This window comes from Coenobita brevimanus, chromosome 74 (genome assembly GCF_032717465.1).
Source record: "Coenobita brevimanus isolate Jiangsu-jjx chromosome 74, ASM3271746v2, whole genome shotgun sequence".
Taxonomy (NCBI): Eukaryota; Metazoa; Arthropoda; class Malacostraca; order Decapoda; family Coenobitidae; genus Coenobita; species Coenobita brevimanus.
In genome coordinates this window covers 35,294,001-35,307,783 of record NC_137027.1, presented here as the reverse complement: position 1 = coordinate 35,307,783, position 13,783 = coordinate 35,294,001, and the positions used below count along the sequence as shown (strand labels likewise).

At 41.4% G+C, this 13,783-nt stretch overlaps 1 protein-coding gene across 1 annotated transcript in view; it reads left to right on the top strand.

Annotated features, from left to right (window-relative positions):
- Positions 1-7,156: 7,156 nt before the first annotated feature.
- Positions 7,157-13,783, top strand: part of LOC145407826 (uncharacterized) — a 38,789-nt gene continuing 32,162 nt past the window's right edge. Inside the window, exon 1 of the mRNA XM_080278682.1 lies at positions 7,157-7,227. The gene's annotated coding sequence lies outside the window, so the exon portion shown is untranslated. The remainder of the gene's footprint in view (positions 7,228-13,783) is intronic.

Below are 13,783 nucleotides of genomic sequence, written 5' to 3'. Positions count from 1 at the left end.
TATAATAACATGGACATACTGTGGATTTAGTAACATGACCTTAATATGGATTTAATAGCAGAAACTTACCGTGGATTTAATGGCGAAAACTTAGTGTGGATTTATCAGCATGAACTTACTATGGAGTTAATGGCAAGAACTTACTGTGGATTAAATAGCAAAATCTTATGGTGGATTTAAAAGCAAAATCTCACCGTGCATTTAATAGGGAAAAAGAAAAAAATGAAGTAAAAAAAATTATCAAGTAATCTATTTGGTTCAAGGGACGTGGGAAACATCGTCACTTTTTTCCTATGCAAAGTGTCGTAAGCACAGATAACAGCCGGTTTTCTCGTTAGTCTGGGAAGCTGTCTTAGTAACTTTCCCTTGGCGATTTATGCAGAATATTACACCCCACTATTCCCTCTACTTCTTTGCATCTTCTAAACACCGACACAGAATGCATAAATATCACACATGAGAATTATAACCCGCCTTCTGCAGAAATAAATCGATAAAGAAAAGGTGCTAGGGAAACTCTTTGACTGACGATAATACGGAGCAAGGTTACGTAAATATTTCTCAAGACACCAAATGAACTATCTATCTATCTATCTATCTATCTTGCCAGACACCATAATCCTGTAGGGGTGGCCATTTGACTTTGAGTTATTTGTTTTACGGGGAGGGGCACTAACCCTCCACCAACCCACTTGATGAAACGTAGGGAGCACGTATGGTTTGGTTATATGGTTACCACCCAGCGTTGTAAATGGTTTCTTGGCTTACAGGAAACCATTTGGCTTGTCACTCAGTGTAAAGCCACCTGTAATGGAAAGAAAAGCAATAAGAAGTGACGGGAAAGATGGGAGAAATAGGAAGAGAGGAGGGCAGGCGCAGAAAAAGAATGATAAAGGCTAAGGAAGAAGTAGGCAGCACTACATCAAGTGAGTGGATGTTGGTCGCCACCACCTACCGGCTACCAAATGAATTCAAGGTAAATATTATGTCTTTTTTCCTTAGAGTTCACTAGCAGAGGATTTTAAATAAAGTCTTAGGTAAATAATCACCTGGTTTCACATTGGAGAGAAGGAAGTAGTATGATTATCCTTTTATTTATTTATTTACTTATTTTTTGTTATACTCTTCGGTACGAGAGAGGTTCGGGAAGTGATATGCTATCTAGAGAGATGCGAGTTCGATCCTAGCCTGGAATTAGGAACAGTGCCATATTCTGAAATTTGAGGGGAAAAAAATGAAAACAGATTCCACACACACACACACACACACACACACACACATATTAAACCCACACTGGTCCTGAATGAATTAACACAGGCATTTATTAAGTTCAGATCCTGGATATTAGTGCCCAAGGAGTGGCATGTGATGGTGTGAGGTATGGAGGAAGGCTACTGGGCCTCAGGGGAAAGGAGAGTCAGTTATATTCATAAGATCAGACTCATAAGATATAACCTCTATCTATATCTATCTGTCTATGTATCTATCTGTCTGTCTGTCTGTCTGTCTGTCCTTGTCTGTATCTATCTATCTGTCTCTCTATCTATCCGTCTCCCGTTGATGTGTTCTTAGCTTCCAAGTGAAGTTGTTTATGCTTGAATGGCGTAATGAAATAATGGATTATATCATCATCATTTTTATTATTATCATTATTATTATTATTATTATTATTATTACTTTTTATCAGTACACCTAGTTAAGAATAGACAGGACATTTGGATTTATTATTCCATGTGTGTGTGTGTGTGTGTGTGTGTGTGTGTGTGTGTCACGTGATTAGAAGGGATTAACTGAAAATTTGCTTTTTATTCTATTTTCACGTAATTCCATACCACAGTTCAAAACACATAGATATATATTCGAACTGTAAGTCAAGGGAAAGGTAAGGTGTAAATCCCGTAGAGTTTTTTCTGTTTTATTTTATTTTATTTTTTAAGTGAGTCCCAAAGAAAAGCCTTAAAACTGCTTCTTTCTGAGGTTTTCATATCAGTGCCTAGAATTTTTTAAAACACTGATTTCTTAATTCCATATAATAAAAGGGTGTTTCCCAGGTCAGGTATGCATGCCAAATTAAATATCCCACAGGTGACTCTCAGGTAAGCTACAGGTGAGACTGAAAGTGAATTATTTATTTCTTTATATATATACTGATGCGTTTACGTAGTTCAGTATACGTTATCAGAGAACATGTATCGTCCACACACTACAGACTTAGTTTATGTAGGCTTGTAGCTCAAAGAAAAGCAAAACTGGGGTATGGAAGCAAAGGGATTACTTGCACTGGCTCGTACAGGTGTATAAGTGATCGTACTATACTTATTACAGCTTTATTTTGTGTATTTTTTTACTGCCATTCAGTACAGACCCTAACAGATGCCAGTTGGAATCAAATTTGCCTAGTTACCGCCAGAATTGTCGTTTTCTTCAAATTTTGCTGTCGAAAGGAAAACGTGCTCATGCATCTCTCTCTCTCTCTCTCTCTCTCTCTCTCGTAATGAAGAGGAAGCTAAGAATGTAAGGAAAACTTGCCTTATTCTTGCTAGGCTCTCCGCGATATCATTCCCTAGAGTGTTTGGGGCTTGCAAGGAAAGATCGATGATGAATACTCGTGTAGCTTAAATTCAATAAGATAAATTAATAATCATAATGCAAAATTGAACAAAATAAATATTAATGTAATTTCTCTCTCTCTCTCTCTCTCTCTCTCTCTCTCTCTCTCTCTCTCTCTCTCCAGGTTTCACATAAGATGATGGATCCTCTCACCGACGGCACCAAAGAGATCCTACCACATCTCTCCTTCAACACAGGTGAGACACGGGCATCAGAGGAGGTGGTGTAGTGGTCAGAACGCCCCAGTCGGAGAAACAACCACCGTCCGATCCCTGACAGGTGGCTGGGTGGTTTCCCATCAGGTAATGCCATCAGGGACCTCTGTCTCTAAATATAATGGAAAACATTAATTTATTCCCGGGATCCTAAGCTTCGAAGGAGGTGATATGGAACTCTCTGTAGGCTATCTTGTGAATCCGGGATATTATTTAGTTTGTTGTTATTTGCACGTGATTTTATTCAATTCTGGAGTGGTCTCTTATTCCAGGGAGTTGGGGAAAGTTATCTCTAACCTCCACAGCTCAAAAAGATTCCCTCTTCTACAGGTGGCAAGAAGATATCAAAGAACATGTTAACAGATTCCGAGAGTTAACATATGCTTTTTAAAGACTATTTTATTCAGACCGGCATAGACTTTCCGAATGAAGGAATTATAGTCTTAGAAGGGACAGGCCGACGGTTAGCAGCAGTGGCAGAAGGTGTACAATGAGCATCAGTTTTCCGTATCTGTACAGGAGGAGGGTCAGCAGATATGGGCGTCACGAGGTTAGCATGGAGGCTGGTGGGATCTCTGTCAGAAAGCTGGAGAAGAGTGTGGAAGCAAGAGGCCATGCCGGGGACACGAATGCACCGGATCCCTTCTAGGAAACTTGTAGGAGAGGACATCAATTAGTTGAGGACATCAATTAGTTGGTAGGAAAAGCACAGAGCAGGGAGCAGAAATATGGTTAGTCAATACGTGGCGAAGCAAACGCAGGACATGAAATCAATAACATGATAATGATAGGAGTTCAGTAAATATGTTGACTATTTTGGTCGACCCGGGACAGTGATGGACGTTATGCGTGGTGTGATTTCCCACGACCTCAAGCGACTGGATGACCCCTACGAAAGAAGAAGAGAGGGATAGAATGATAGTCGAGGAAAAGGCGAATACAGGAGAGATATAATGCACGGGCGATAGGCAGGCTTAGCGGGCCAGGCATGGCGGTGTTGAGGAGTCAGAGGAGGCCGGTGTAGATGAGGTTAAAGGGGTAATAATGCGGAAATACCTACACAATCTTGCACTACTTCGCGAGGAGAGGTGGGTGGAGGTTTAAAGGGCATTTTAAGTTTGGCCTTACTGATCATCATCCCACAAGCAGAGGCAGCCTGACCAATATTAATCAGAAATGGGAATAAACAGAAAAATCATTAGCAAGTGATTTTATTTTTTGTTTCATTGATTACCAGTTAGTACAAGCCTCAGCACTGCGGAAGTTTGTAGCTGAAGGTGAAATCATGATGTGTTTGTTAAAGCATAGACACCTTAGCTAAACATGGGGCAAAGCTTATCGATATGCGTTTCTGCTATGGTCACAGTAATGACGATGATTAGGGGACAGAAAAACAAGAAGAATTTTAACAATCAACAACACAGTATGCAACATGTAGAATAGTTTAGTATTTATTCATGAGTACAAAAAAAAAGTGTGAGTAGGCTATAACAGGAATAATATATAAAATGCAAATATCGAAGCAGCAGAGTAATAGGTATGGAACAAAATTCTTATTCATGAGTATGTGAACGAATAAATTGAAAAAATGAGCCGTGTAATCAGCGCTAAGGAAATTAGAACAGAGGTCGTGAATGTCCCGCAAAACATGTCAGGGCTGGTAATGAGATACAGACCAAAGATGATAAACAATAATCCGTGGAGCCTAAAGAACAGTACAGAGCTTGCAGGGTGTGGTGGCAAAAGGCCGTCTAGTGACTTTCCCTCTAGCGATACCTCAGAAAAAATAGTGCTAACTGGAAACGCTGGCGGGTCATTCAGCATCAGTACGCAGAGCCAGACCCTCCCAGGACCCACCGCAAATGGATTCGTCCTACAGTAGCCTTGGACACGGGAGGCAGATGGCAGGGTGGGGAAAGTTACACGCAGCACAGGTGTGGACAACCTGGACATCCCGGAGGTGACCAGCATGGGGTGGAATCACGTAAAAGAAATTCATGAACATAGGGCCTGCAAGCAAATTAAATATACCATAGTTTACCATCCCAGGCACACGTTTTCTCCAGACATTTTGTTGAATGGGACACTTCCTCATTCTCTCTCTCCCTCTCTCTCCTTGCCCCACCCAAAGAAAATCGAGCCAAAGAAAAGCCATGTCCAGGATCCGTTCATCAGAGATACTTGGATACGTGGCATTTATCCATCTGCATGTATTTTGTCTCGTCTTATTTTGTGAAGTTAATAGGGTGATATACTCTATTCACTTCAGCTTGTCCTAAATTTTGCCATATCATGTTCAGTCCTGAACCATGAGACTAAATTAACACTAGAATATGGCTCCTGGCCTCTGGTTCCTTCTTCCTTGCATTAAAAAAGGGGGGGGGGCACAAAGTGCAATGGAATGGATGTAGAGCCGTATCATTCATTCTGCCACTGAACTAGGGGATATAAAGTACAGTGGGACGAAAATTTTTGCCAAGTAAAAGTAAATACACTGTAGCACATTGATAGAGCTCTGAGGCTGGAATGAGCCGTGTCTTGCACACTCAGGTTAGAGCCTCACAGGTGACGATAGGTATCTCTATTATGCAAAGCTCTATACCAGAGGGCGTGGGCCGGTGTCCTAGTGTCCAGAGCTCTGTGTGTGGGATTTTGCTGGAAGGGTGCTATAGTACTGCCCATAGGTCCGAACTCTAGGAATCACCCATTTATTACTGCTGAAAAGGCCTGATTCTGTTCTTTTTAAAGGACCGTAGGCACCAATGAGTTTTAAAAAAAGAAAAAATAATATTAATAGCATACTAGAAATTGTTAAGATGCAATATTTATTGAGTGGCGTCACAGTAATAAAAAATAAAAAAAACGGTAAGAGCAAATTCCATCTAAATCCCTCCACGGTTAGGGGACCAGGGCTAGGCTACAAACCAATCTGCTCCCCCTAGTGGCATTAAGTGATCGGAGACTCAGTACAAGTTCCAGCACTGAGGAACACTTTTGCTGAAGGCTAAGCAGGAATGGGTATAATGAAGTGAAACATACTGGTACATGATCGATACAACACTATCCCTCACTTGGTAGCATTATATATATATATATATATATATATATATATATATATATATATATATATATATATATATATATATATATATAATACTATGATGAGACAACTAACAAAATTAAAAAGCACTGACAAACACAGATGAGCAAGATTTATAGAATATATTTACTGTGTCAGGAGCATGTGGAAAAAAGAGCCATGTACACAACACAGGAGTAACGATAGGACCAGTGGCAACGTGGTGACAGAGAAATCAGCCATGGGAGTGCTACTGAACTTGCAGGGCTTGTTGATGGTGGTCAGTCGTCGAGTGTTATCCCCCATGAAGCGATATCCTACAGACGAATACGATCAACGGTCACATCGCATTGGCAGGTGAGGGTGGGGTGCTTGCCATGGATGTTTCACCCCACGGTAACTGTCATAGTGCTGCATGGTGACGCTGGTGGGACGTTCAGCGTTAATACGCAAGTCGAAGTCCTTCTTGAACCTCTCCTGATGGATTCTTCAAACAGTCACCTTGGACACAGAGAAATAAATGGCTAGGGACATGGGGGCTGCAGGCAGCTCTGAAGAGATCAACCTGGTTCTACAGGGTGTACCCAGCATGGGCTGGAGGCCCAGCAATGAAAACCGTAAAATGAGGGTGTGGGCCTGATGGAGACAGAAGTAGAGAGAGGACGGAAGAGGGGAGGGGAAGCGGAGGAAGAGGGGTGCAAAGGGGGACGAGGGATGCTTGGAAACCGCTGATGATCAAGCCTGAGGGGTTTTCAGAAAGGAGGAAGTCGAGAGCAGAGATAAGAATAGACAATTTAAGCTGAGTATTGCTCACCCAGTTGGGAACAGGGTGGGGATAGAATGGGAGGGGTTAGTAAGAGCTCTGAGCTGAGAATTTCAATGATAGAGAGTTGAGGAGTAAGTGGACAGTCGGCAGCAGTGGGAGAAGGTGTAAAATGAATGACAGAAGTTGTTTATGCCAATACGAGTACAGCGGACAGGTCAATAGAGATAGGTGTGTCAAGGCCAGGAAGGGTAATGGCGGGATCTCTAACAGACAGCGCCATTATTTTTCATTTGGATTCTTAACTTACCACTCAGAACAAACGACAACGCACATGGAGGACACTGACGAGCGCCTTATATCCCATAGTTCCCCTTTAAACTGAGGCAACTAACTTCCATTTTCTCTCATGGTCTCGGTAGGGTGAGCAGATGGGAGAGACGAAGGGAGGGTGGGTGATATTTTTACCTCCAGTCTGGTGGTAGATGTGTGGAGGAAAGGTGGAGGGAATGTGGCGGCTGTAACGGATCTCAAAGTCTACAAATCCATCTGAATCGATTGTAAGAATGTTTTCATTTCAACTTGGCTTAAAATTGCCGTCTCTCCATCCTTAGTGCTGAGGTGTAGCAAAAGATCAACATTAGTATAACCTGTTACTCAAGGAAAACGTGCTATGGAAGGATGTATGGCCGTAGCGCTGTCTTTTCTGCCACTAAGTTACGTGAAATAAGCTGCAAAGATGACGGAAATCTTGGCCAAGTTGAGATGAAAAAATAATAACGCAGAATATACTGGGGGAATAGACGAAAGTATTTACGTTACTGAAGTCTGTGTGCTATTTTTTGACTGCTTTCGCGTGCGTAAAAGTTTTTCAGAGAACTAACAGAACCAATGCTGAGTAGTCGATTTAAAATTTTACTTCGGTCGAAACACATGAAAGAAATTAAGACTTGGATTTCTAAGCCATGTAGTTACTTATGTTTTCCCTTCGTTCCTACTGGTTCGTGACAAGAAGTGAATTTTCAGTGCAAGTTAAAATGCCTTTGCACTCGATTGTAAAAAGATATTTGTTTAAAATTTCACTTTGATGGTCTAATCTTAGCAATTTTGAGTTTCTATTTATTTTGTTTTATTTCATTTTTTAGTCTGTGTCCTGTTTCTTTAGGTAAGAGAATATAATAGTTTGTTGCGAGGCTGTTTGTTCGTGACAGGAAGTAAGCTCGAAATATCCTTTGGCAGTCCCTCTGATGTGGAGTGTAAGAATGTCGCTGAGAGTATCTTTAATGTTTATTATTATTATTACTACTACTACTACTACTACTGCTACTACTACTACTATTATTACTATTATCATTACCTCCTGGTTAGTGGATTCAGCTTTCTTCCTAAATCCCTTCAATAAATCTCCTTTAAGCTTAACAAAGATGTTGGGAGATTACTAATGAAAATAAAAACAACGCTGACTGATTGAAGGAGTTAACATAGACTGGAAATAAAAGTATATAATAATAGTTTCTTTTGTGGTTAATTTTGTGGTGTGTGTGGCAGGTGGGGGAGGGGCACCACCATCCACTCACAGGTTAATGTACTGACTGACGAGCCAAATGATTTTCTTGCGGTCCAGGAAACCGCCTACTACGCTAGGTGGTAACCATATAACCAAGTGAACGCCTGGTGGTCTAGTGGTTTAAGACGTCCCAGCCTGATGTGGCCCATGAGAGTTTATATATGAACTCTGATTACAGTTTCTCACATAATACCACCCATGGAAGAGCGACTGGCCCATACACTTCAAGCAGGACATGAAGGATTGGACGATAGATAGACAGACATTGATAGATAGATAGATAGATAGATAGATAAGTTAAGTTCTAAATATCTAAATGTTCTTCTGCAATGTACTGTAAGAACGTCTCCGTAAAATTTCACTTGGCTCTATCCTTTATTCCTTTATTGACCCATCAGAAGCGTAGGGTCCCGGGGCTAGGATATTCCAGACCAGTGACCCGTTCCTCGTTTCTGGGTTGTATTTTGTGGGAAATATGACTGTGGCGCACTAACACACTAGAACATCAGGTGTCCCTTTTTCTTCATGGTTACCACCCAGCGTAATAAATGGTTCCCTGGATTACCATACAGGAAATTACTAGGATTTGTCATTCAGCGTGGAGTCACCTGAAATGAGCGCTACATTGATCAGGTGAGGTGGATGGTGGGTGCCCATTGAAAATTTGAGATTGGGAAGCATTTTTTTTTTTTTTTTATGATCAAACTTAATTAGTGACAGGAAGTGAGTTGGTTTCCACCCACTAAAATTGATGCTTGAGTTCTAAGTTTTTTGGACATTTCGTACCGCCTGATCGAGAGCAACTTATTCTACTTGCTACACCTCAGTATCCTGTTGTAAGTTGTAGATGCGAAAAATATCGATCATAAAACTATATGTAATATATCAAAGAATTTTAACGTTCTGTGTGGTATTGGAGATTTCGTAACACCCTTTCCTCAACGATTTATCATACACATTACACCTCAGTCCCATCGTGGATGTTACTGAGGAAAATAATGTCGATATTAAAACGATACAACACACACACACACAGACACACACACACACAAACAAAATAATGCCCTGGAGTCGAGTGGTGTTGGGTCGTAAGGTGACCGAGGGGCCTGACAAGTGCATTAATTTTAGAACGAGGTTGTTGCCACCCCCACAGGAGAGAGAGAAAGAGAAAGAGAGAGAGTAAGAGAGAGCCGGGGGTAGGGGGGGTTAGGAATGAGAGAGGGAGGGAGGAGGAGAAAGGAGGAAGCAATTCATCACAATGAGGACATTAACACTGAGGTCACCTTCAGATATACAGATAACGTTGCCTATCACCTTTTCCTCAGCGATTTATTTGGCATATGACAGACACCTATGACCTACTGTCAACTGCATACAATCATCTGGCGTTAGTTGGAATAGAATACTAGAGTTATGGTCATCATGAAGGGGTCAAAATGTGAGAAAATTAACATCCTTAGGTTCAAATTCTCGTTGGCTAAGGAAGCTCCCCAACACCTTTTCCTTATCGATTTATTTTGGGGTATCGCTTCTTAATATTCTTCTGGAAGTTATTTATGCAGAGTATGGAGATACTGGAAAGATTTGTGCAACGCCAAAGAGGACAGTAAGGTATAGCAAACAAACTAAATCGCTTAGGAAGAGGTGTTAGGGAGCTTCCTCAACCGACGAAATTACAGGAGAAGGTTAAAAGTGGAAATATAAGCACTCAATAATGGTTCAAATTAGAGGCGTTTTGGGCCCGCGCTTCGCTTTGCTCGCAACCAACGCTTTATGCATCGACACCTGAAACTCTACGGAAAATCCCAGACGCGTCCAGTATCATCTAAAACCAACGGGAACATTTAGGAGTCAAAACACCCCTTCAAAATTTTCAATCGACATGAATTTGAAGCGAGGCCATGTGTAACCCTATTCCTACCATCCTGCCAAGTTTCATTGAAATCCTTTTTTCAGATTCGACTGAGCTACACACACTCACACCCACACCCACACACACACACACACACACACACACACACACACACACACACACACACGCATGCACGCACGCATACACGCAAACATGCATATACACACGCACACACACGCAATGGCACACGCCCAGAACTATATTACATTAGAACAGTACCCTCAGACTTCTACAGCATGACTCAGTGTTAGCTAAAAAAAATCGTCTGGGTTCAGCTGTTGTAGAATACAAGTAGATAGCGCTCAAAGAGCGCATACCTCAGCCTATACCAAACAACTCAGATCACCACCAAAACTTAATCAAATCGTCCTTGACTCATGACCCACAAATCCACAAAATTTCATTGAAATCCATAAATAACTTTTTGAGATATCTTGTGAACAAATAAACATACAAAAAACAGTCCTGAACTGGGACCCGAACTCAGATCACCACCAAAATTAATTCAGCTGTTACTTCGTCCATGACCCACATACTCACAAAATTTCATTGAAGTCCATTGAAAACTTTTTGAGATATCTTGTGGACAAACAGACAGACAGGGGTGAATACATAAAGTAACGTATTCCAAATTTCGTGGCGGGGGTATCTAGAGTTGCTACGACCATGCAAGCATAACTGCCGAAAGTATTAAAACTCTCAGCCTCCAATAGTCACTCGCACCTGCATAAAATTACCTGGCCTTACCTGAAATTAAAAGCTAGAGTTACTTCGACTATAAGAATTTACATTAAACTTGCAGGATTTAAAGATGGTATATGAAAGCGATATACTGTAACTATTAACACATGTAAGTATAATTAAATGTAATATAATTTTTTTATTCTGAATCTGTCTTACGCAAGTTGAAATATTGCTTACGAATATTTCCACCTCCTCCGGCTTGGCACACAGGTATGTTAAATTTTCATCTGGATGTGTCTTTCTATTGTTGGGTTGAGATAAGTTGTTCTCTCTCTCTCTCTCTCTCTCTCTCTCTCTCTCTCTCTCTCTCTCTCTCTCTGTCGGTGAATTTCCTCTCGTTCAGATAAGACAAGCTCTAAACCCTAATTTTATATCGTATGGGATTAACCACTTCCAGTCTCTCTCTCTCTCTCTCTCTCTCTCTCTCTCTCTCTCTCTCTTTCTACCTACCTACTTTCCTACCTACCTATTTATCTCCATCTGTCTATCTATCTATATCTCTTTATCTCTTTTTTTCATTTATTTCTCCATATCTCCCTGTATATCATTTTTATATTTGTATATCCACCCAACAATCTAATTTCCCATTCTTCAGTCAGTCTATGCATCTATCTATTTATCCATCTATTTGTCCAGCTATCTATCTATCGTTCATCTATTATACCTTTCTATCAGCCTGTTTAATATATCCTACTTTTTTTTCTGTGTGTATTCCCATTACCAAGTATATTTTCTGTCTGTCGGTCTGTCTGTCTCATTCTCTGTCTGTCTGTCTGTCTGTCTGTCTGTCTCTCTGTCTCTCTCTCTGTCTCTCTCTCTCTATCTATCTATCTATCTATCTGTCTCTCTGTCTATCTATCTATGTATCTATCTGCTTACGTGACTTTGTATTGGCTTTCCATTTTCCACCAGAGGCCTTGAAATGACGTTGAACCTATTGTCTGAGACCTTGCTCTCTCTCTCTCCCTCCCTCCCTCTCTCTCTCTCTCTCTCTGCAGTCGGAAAAACAACTACCTTCCCAGTTACGTTTGAAATAGAAGCCCCAGTCTTTCCTGTACCCTTTTTACTCTAACTTGGCCTAAAATTACCATCTTCCAACCTTGACTGCTGAGTTATAGCAATAGATTAGCCCTAGAATTTGATGATAGTCACGAAGAAGTGCTAAGGGAGTGATGAAGAGCCGTAGCATTGTCCATCTTCGCCACTGAGCTACTAGGAATATATAAGGTGCAAAAGCACGAATATTTGGGTCAAGTTAAAGTGAACAGTGTATAGTGTGTGTCTGGGAAATCATTTTGTTCTCTGGTCAGTATTATTGTCTAGTAATGAGGCTCCCTAACACCGTTTCTTTTGCGATATATTTACCACACTACACATTATATTTCTCTTGTCTGTTACTGCATTCTAACATCGATACTTACATACTATAACTTGCAGGAGAGCAGTAACACACTAGGTCCAGAATTAGTCGGTAAGAAACAGGCGTTAGGGAGCTTCCATTGCCGATCAGAATACGAGCCTCTGTTTTTATTTATTTTTAAGGCGTCTAGTGGCATAGTGGTTAGAATGCCCCGGCCGGATATCTACCCCTAAAATCTACCTCAAATAAGAAAGCTCCCTAACACCTCTTCGTTAGTGATTTATTTTTGGATATGACTGGTTAATATCCTTTTGTAGGTTATATATGTGGAGTGTGGCGACATTGGAAGGATATATATAACACAGAAGAGGACAGTAAGGTGTGATAAATAAAACAAATCGCATAGGAAAAGGTGTTACGGAGCCTAGGTAAGTTAGCATAATATATTAAGAAATCGTTACGTGAGACTACTAAAGATAATGTGACTTCCTGCCTAGATAACCCTTCCTCTCTCTCTCTTTCTCTCTCTCTCTCTCTCTCTCTCTCTCTCTTTCTCTCTTTCTCTCTCTCTCTCTCTCTCTCTCTTTTCCCCTATTTTTTTTTTTCATCCATTTTTCTTCCCCTCCTTCCTTCTTTCTTTCCCTCCTTCCCTTCGTCATTCATTCACTCTCTCCCCCCCTTCCTGTCCCCCCTCCCTCTCTCTTCCGTCCCTCAGTTCTTACCTCCTTTCCTCCCTCCCTCCCTCCGTTCCGTCTCTCCCTCCCTCCCTCTTTCCCTCCCTTCCCTCTATGTCTACCTTCCTTGGTCCTTCCTTTCCTCTTTTCCTCCCCTCTCCCCTTAGTCTCTCCCTCTCTTTCTCCTCTTTTCTGCCTCCTTCTTCCTTCTGTCATTCATTCCTTCACCCCTTCATTCATACACTCCCTCCCTCCCTCTCGAACCCTCCCAACCTCCCTCCCTCTCTTCCTCTATCCCTTCCTCGTTTATCAGTTCCCTCCCTCTTAATCTCTTCCTCCTTCGTTCATTCCTCTCTCTCTCTCTCTCTCTCTCTCTCTCTCTCTCTCTCTCTCTCTCGTAACGCATGAGTCATTTTGACGTACATGTGAGGGTAAAGGGCAACCCGCTCTCTCTCTCTCTCTCTCTCTCTCTCTCTCTCTGACACTAAAATATTAACACAATACCTAAAATCATCAACTGTAAAATAGAGTATACCGTACCAATAAGGGGGTGCAGAATTTTAAGTCGATACCTTAATATGATAAAGACTGGGAACGGCCTACTGTTTATATACCCGTTTGTGTGTGTGTGTGTGTGTGTGTGTGTGTGTGTGTGTGTGTGTGTGTGTGTAAGAGTATATGAATTTATGACGAACATATGAACTGTCAGAGAGAGAGAGAGAGAGAGAGAGAGAGAGAGAGAGAGAGAGAGAGAGAGAGAGAGACGGAAGCAGGGATCGATGGAGGGGACGGGGGTTAATGGAAGGGGGGAGAAAAAGAAGAGAAGATTGGGTGGAGAGAATGAAGGAGAGAGAGAGAC